This window comes from Cynara cardunculus, assembly GCF_001531365.2.
Source record: "Cynara cardunculus var. scolymus isolate 2C chromosome LG 6, CcrdV1, whole genome shotgun sequence".
Lineage (NCBI taxonomy): Eukaryota > Viridiplantae > Streptophyta > Magnoliopsida > Asterales > Asteraceae > Cynara > Cynara cardunculus.
This window is the reverse complement of record NC_037533.1, coordinates 5,213,738-5,220,678: the sequence shown is the minus strand read 5'-3', so window position 1 is coordinate 5,220,678 and position 6,941 is coordinate 5,213,738. Positions and strand designations below refer to the sequence as shown.

At 34.4% G+C, this 6,941-nt stretch overlaps 1 long non-coding RNA gene across 1 annotated transcript; it reads left to right on the top strand.

Moving 5' to 3' along the window:
• The first annotated feature begins 3,919 nt into the window (after positions 1 to 3,919).
• On the top strand, positions 3,920 to 6,494 carry LOC112514910. Its single transcript, XR_003069444.1, has 4 exons — positions 3,920 to 4,024; positions 4,148 to 4,220; positions 5,524 to 5,673; positions 6,165 to 6,494. It is a non-coding gene; the product is annotated as an uncharacterized LOC112514910 (long non-coding RNA).
• The last annotated feature ends 447 nt before the right edge of the window (positions 6,495 to 6,941 follow it).

The window sequence follows — 6,941 nt, the reverse complement described above, 5'->3', positions numbered from 1 at the left end:
AAGAATCATATATATGAAGTAATTTGTAAATAATATATAATAAATTAATATAAAAATCTAATAATATATATCTATACTATCTTATAATGCATTTGACTCAAACTCTTAAACTCTTAAAACTCTTAAACTCTTAAAAACAACTTCTATTACTTTAAGTACAACCTACTAAAACATATTATCCTAACCACCCCCTTCCTAAATCCAATCCCATTTTTTTCTTCCCTAACCCAATCCTTAAACCCAATCCAACCCAACTAACCCAATTCGATTTCATCTATGCGTATCTCTAAACCCCCGCCTAATCTGCATATCCCTAAACTCAATCCCCTGTTTATCGCCATCCAACCCTATTCGATTTCATCACCCTAACCGAATTCGATGAAATAAACCCTAAACGATTCGATTTAATCCCTTAAATATTCTGAGATGATATCTATTAGAGATGCATATATATTTGACATGTTCTTCAATCCATTAGTGTTAATCCAGAATCTAGAGGAGGTAATCTGTTTCTCTTTTTCTTACTTTTTCTGTTTGATTTGAGCCCTCCACAATCCTGAGGGCTAATTCTTCTTCTCTGTTGTTGCGATAATCAGCAGAAAACCCTGATCAAATGCCTGGGTTCGGGGGCACGTAAACGAAATTTTGAATTCAGAAACAAAGAGTTTTTCACTTCGCCTGATATTGATTCGTTTTTAAAAATCTTTCCTAATACTGGAAAAGCTAAATGAGTTTGTTTAGATTCTCGAGTGATTCTATAATTTCTCTTGTTATTATGATTTCCTAGATTTCATATTTCGATTTCTTAGATTAGTCTCTTCTAGATTTTGATTTTGATTTTAGGGTTTAATAGTTTAGATTTAGAGTTGTACAAATACATATATATGATTACTCCATCCCCTTTCTTGAGATCTTTGTTGTAAACCTCAAGCTTGGGTTTGCCTTTAGTTGATCCAGCAGCATGCCCAAGTTCTCGCCCTTTTTGTCACATACTTTTTGTGAATGGCTAGAGTTCTAATCGTTAATTATTCTGTAATTTTCTTCATGTCACATACTTTTTGTGATCAAACTTCTTTACCTGATTGGCTTGTTAGTTTTTGTTGAATACTATATCTTTGTTATTGTAATTAACTTTTTGGTTGGTATAGCAGGTCTAAATTGTATTGCTTCTATGCAGGTTTCTCCATTGACTAAGACTAACTCGGAAGATTTAGGCGGTTGCAACTCACCTGGAAAGCCAACAGCCCAAAGGTACGACTAATTTTTTTTCAGAAAAATATTTATTTGAATCTTCACTCGGGTTAGCCGGGGGGGGGGGGGTGCTAGACAAACATTATCTTATATTCCTGCACATTATAACCCTCCAACATATATAGGTACATGTGCCAATAGACAAGGATAGAAATGAAATTTAAGCATTGAAATCAATGGAACAAAGCTGTTAGCTGTTCTTACAGATGCATAGTTGTCATAATATGGCTTTGTTAGCTGTTCTTACAGATGCATAGTTCTCATAATAGCTTATAACTTTTCTGTTAGGATCGTTCTATCTGGGTTGGTACATTGATACTTCATTGTATAGTCATTTTAACACCCACAGTTAGTCCTGCAAAACCCAAACGCATATACATGTTTAAGGAAAATGTCCATATTGGTCAAAACCAAATTTGTCAAAAACTCAAAGTTGTCCAAAACCAAAGCTGTCAAAAACTCAAAGCTGTCCAAGTTAAGTAGTGTAGCATCATCAACCACTAAAATCACAAACTAATCATTTAAGTAGGTGTTTTAAAACATTAAGCAATAATCATTGATCTTTTCTAAAATTTGTTGCTATTCAAATACATAAGTACAAGCATTACCTGTTTAAATGTGGTATATATATATATATATACATCTACAGAGCTTAATGGGTTGGTACATTTATGTAGTATTAAAACTCTAAAGATTTAAATAAACTAAGTAAACAGGTGCATATTCTAATAATTCAGATCAGAATATCTGTTCACAAGGTTTACAGATTTCATAAAATCACTCTCTTTTTGCAAGAAGCATCGGTGGTTATAGCAAAAAGAAAAACAACCCATGTGCCTTCCAATGCTTCCTCATCAGTCTAACATGCTAAAACATAAACTTTTGTATGTGATTTGTAAGTCCATAACCATTACAATGCATGTTATGAACTTTTGTGGCTGGCCGCTGGTTCAGAATCTGCTTTCCAAATACCCAGGTTCAGAATCTGCTTTCCAAATACCCATTATTTACATGGTTAAGACATTTGCAGACATCCACTGTTTTCTTATAGGATTCTTAGGCCATGTTTGGCTTGCTATAAGCTTGATCTTAGCAGCCATAGCCCCAAGATATATACTTTTTTTATGATGATCAGAACCATGAAAAATCCATTAGAGTACTACCAAAACAATAGAATAATTAACAGTTGAAGCCATTCTAATTGTAACAGTTCCCAGGTCTAAAAGATAGTGTATACTTACACTTTGCCAATATTGTTGTCTAGAATATGAATGGGAAAATAACTATTTTGCCCTTTTATTACTCTGCCATTTAAGTCCATATTTAAGTCTAATAACCATTCCAATGCTTGATTTCTACTGTTGTGGCTGCCTGCTGGTGTGAGGTCCCAAACATGAAATTGAAACAGAATGCAGTCCCAAACATGTGGCCAGATATGTGTGTGTGTGTATATAAGATGATGCAACTTGTTTATATGCTTTGGGGGGGGGGGCTGTTTCCAATGATAAAGGAAGTGCATATATTTCCTGTAAAAGTTGTTGGCTTTCATATATTGGATTGACATAAACCATGTGTTAATAACAAATGAAAATATGCATATGCTTTGATCTAATCACACACACAAACATCTGGCCCTGTTATTGTTTTGAACATAGATGTTTTGAATCGTGCTGTTTATATTGTGCTGTTTTGAACTGTGCCATTTTGAACCGTGCTGTTTACACTGTCCCAAGTCACTATGTTGCTGTCAATGTCATGTAGTCATTATGCTCTCAATTTCAATACAACATTCCCAAAATAAGATAAAAATTTAATAGAGGAACTTGTATCCAAGGTTTCTGGCTGTTTCAATTTCAATACAACATTACCCAACTTTTAAATATAATGCCTGCACATGATCTTGAACTGTTTCTACAAAAAATAAAGTCTGTTGATCTTGAACTGTTTATACAGTGTGTGCATATATATATTTGTATCTCATGATTAAAGAATTTAAATACAATTCTTCAGGCCCACATGATTAAATACAGTTAACATAATGGGTTTCTATGCTTAGTATTTAACATCATTCTAGATGGTTTTCTTCCTCTTTTGGATTTTACAAGCTATGTAAGCACTCTTTATCAACACCATCTCATTCTTATTGGTGATGTTTGCTTTCTGAATTCTTTTTCTTTTCAAAATCCTAAACCCATGTTCTGGAATCTTTGGTTCATTATTGTATATGTGTGTGTGTGTATGTATATATGAAGATCAGTCTTAATTCTCTGTTTCCAAAAGTAAATAATGAAGTTTTTGGTGGTGATGTCGTTCTAATGGGAATGCCCATGGGGATGAAGTTTTTGCTGCTCCTCAAACTAATGGGAATGCCCATRGGAATGAAGCTTTCTGAAATCTCTTTCTCTTCCCGTTGTTTCAATTAATGAAGTTTTTGCTGCTCCTCAAATGTCACCAAAATCTTAAAGGTTTATGTACAATTCCAAAAACTTAAAATAGTTAAACATAAAGATCGAATACAGACCCGTTGAGCATGATATTTAAAAGTTAAAATGTATTCTATTTAAATTGGCATATGTCTTYAATTGGAAAGTCTTTATCTCAGTTCTAACCAGCTTAGTGGTCAGATCCCATTGAGCATGTGTAACCTGACCAAGCTTATAATAGATTTGCAGTTGGTCAACAATCGACTTTTGGGCTTTATTCCTTCATCCCTGGGGAATTGCAGTGTGCTGCAGCCTGCAGACACTCTCACTTGCTAACAACCAGTTGACTGGTACATTGCCTAATAGCCTTTATGATCTTGCCAAACTTATTACTTTTGATGTCCATAAAAAGAGAATAAAAAGATATGTTGAGGTACAATATTTATCTTGCTAATCAAAGTTTTCGATCTCAGGAGGTAACAAAATAAAAAGATTGGATGCTTGGAAATGGCAATAGCAAAGCCTACTTGGGAATGATATGTTGAGGTACAATATTTATCTAATGTTCTCCAATCGTTTACATGCAAAGAAGCTGAAATTCTTAGAGTCAAGCATTTCTTACAATTYCCTGCACTTGAAAAACCTTACAATTCCCTGCACTTGAAACCTTGATATATATTTCAAGCAAGATGCATAAATATGATTGAGATTGACTATTGCAATGTAAAGTTATGCTCTTTTTATAGTTGTGTCTTTTTATGCTAATAAGAGACATATTTTTATGTTCAGGATTTGCTAACAAATGCATGCTTCATTAGAATGAAAGGACAAGTTGCACATTGTCATTTCATTTGTTAGACTACGGGCCAGTAATCATTTCAAAACATGGTAACATCCATTTTAGTGCACAAACTACGGGGCTGTTTACCTAAACATTTACCCGGTAAGCACTTATCGGTAAAATTCAACCCTATCGCTTACTTACTGGGTAATATTTTATTCACTAAAACGCATCGTATGCAACAATTTATCCCGGTAAGTGCTAACCATGGTAAGAGTCCTCGTTCTCACTTACCGGGTAAGATTCTCGATTCTTGCCTTCGCTCTTATCGGGTAAGATTCTTAGTCCTTGCCATATTCATCCGGTAAAGTAAAGTGACTTGGTAAGTGCTTACCCGGGTAAGCACTTACCTAAACATTATCCTTTTAATCATGTTTTTATTCCAAACTTTGTCTTTGTTGATTAGTAATCATTTCAATACATGGTAACATCCATTTTAGTGCACAAACTACGGGGCCGTTTACCTAAACATTTACCCGGTAAACACTTATCGGTAAAATTCAACCCTATCGCTTACTTATTGGGTAAGATTTTATTCACTAAAACGCATCGTATGCAACAATTTATCTCGGTAAGTGCTAACCATGGTAAGAGTCCTCGTCCTCACTTACCGAGTAAGACTCTCGATTCTTGCCTTCGCTCTTATCGGGTAAGATTCTTAGTCCTTGCCATATTCATCCGGTAAAGTAAAGTGACTTAGTAGGTGCTTACCCGGGTAAGCGTTTGGTAAACGGCACCTACCTCTAATTTGCCGTCACTTAATGGCATTTCGTACTTTGCAAATAGAATATAGTCAAATGTTGCAGTTATAGTGGTATATTTGTTTAAACAGTGAATATTTCTCAAAAGCTTATAGTGGATATGTGATGCTTATCACGTATGATTCTGTCTTGGGAGCTAATATGAAGCGTGGTATGTAATATGGATCATCTGATGCTTGTTTTCTTCATGCACATGTTTTTGCAAGATTAGTTGAACCTTATAGATGTTGCTTCTTGATGTATGCAGGGGAATGAAAGAATGATCAACGCTCACTTCCTTCTGGTTCAAGTGGCGCAAAGACAACCGTCTCATTGGAAGAAAGCGTAAATCATGTACAAGCTATTGCAGATGCTGCTTGTAAAATCAATCCTGATACAATAGTGCTATGCCATGGAGGTAACCCTTTTTAGCATATTGCTTGTTGAACTCTCATATCAGTTAGATATAAGACCATTAAAACTGTATATATATATATATATATGTAGGGACCTCCCATATCTCTATAAGGGCTCTTTTAGAGAAAGATTCAATGGGGTTCTACATATCCTAATACTGCTTATGGTTTTTAAGCATATACAATGTGTCCCTTAAGATATTGTAAGCACAAAAGTTTTTCCTTCTTGGTAAAACATTGGTTTTTAGAAACACACTCGATAATGTAATTCATGGAAACAACTGCTCTACTCTTTTGGGGTAGATGTCAGGTCTACGTACATCCACTCTTAAATCCCACCTCCAGTGGTAGTTGGGATATACCAATAATGTAGTCCATGGAAATAGTTGCTATGCTTCTTGGGTAGAGGTCAGGTTTGCGTACATCCCACCCCCAAACCCCAATCAGGTGGAATCATTCATTATTCTGATTTTAGTCAATATGTGGTTCACAGGTCCTATATCTGGTCCAACGGAAGCCGAATTCATATTGAAGAACACCAAGGGAGTTTATGGATTTTATGGGGCATCAAGTTTGGAAAGATTACCCGTTGAACAAGCGATAAAAGGAACCTTTGAACAATACAAATCAATATGTTTAGAATAGAATGTGTTTTCCATACAAACTTTACGCATTTAGTGCATAATATGAGAGAGACTTTTGTGGTGTATCCTCTGTTCTGTTTGTATGTGTACTTACAGTTTAAAGTGTAGAAGGTTGAGTGGATATGGCTGTTGGTAGTAGTTCATTAGGTTGTAATATGTTATTAATAAAATCTTGCCTGGAGTTTGATGGTTTATAAATCATGTGATTATGAGTAGTTGCCAATTTGGTTGAAATAAACAAAATATATATATATATATATAGATATATACACTATTTTATAAACCAAATTTAACAAAAGGTTTAAAAACAATTTTTAATGCATAAAGTACTATACATTTATGTACAAAGTCTTAAAGACAACTCATAATAATGAACTACTACTTTATGCATTCAGTCTTAAAATCTCTTAATCTACAATTAAAATAACATATAATACAAGTTACCGATGCACATTATTACCTTCTATTTTCATGTTTCCAAGATACTTTTGAGACATTTTACTCATGTCTTCACCCTCTCATGCCTCTATGTCTTCTCCCCATCCCTTAATGTGAGATTCAAACTAATATTCATCATGAGTTATCAATTTTTTTTCATTCATCTCTCATTCAATTGTTCTAGAACT